Genomic DNA, 205 nt, shown 5'->3' on the forward strand with positions numbered 1-205 from the left:
TACGCGAGAATCTTCTATTTTTATTTTCTAGTTTTTCGAGACTTCGATCGTAAACGATTAAACGTTCCTGTGCAATCACTTTGTTATTTCTTTTTCTCCGTTAATTCTCATCATTACGCGTTGTTTCATCTATACCTTTTATTCATTGACGTTTTTGTTTTCTGTTTTTATTTGGTTTTTTTTTTTTGTATAATTTCTTCGTTTT

This window comes from Habropoda laboriosa, unplaced genomic scaffold (assembly GCF_001263275.1).
Source record: "Habropoda laboriosa isolate 0110345459 unplaced genomic scaffold, ASM126327v1 scaffold5, whole genome shotgun sequence".
Lineage (NCBI taxonomy): Eukaryota > Metazoa > Arthropoda > Insecta > Hymenoptera > Apidae > Habropoda > Habropoda laboriosa.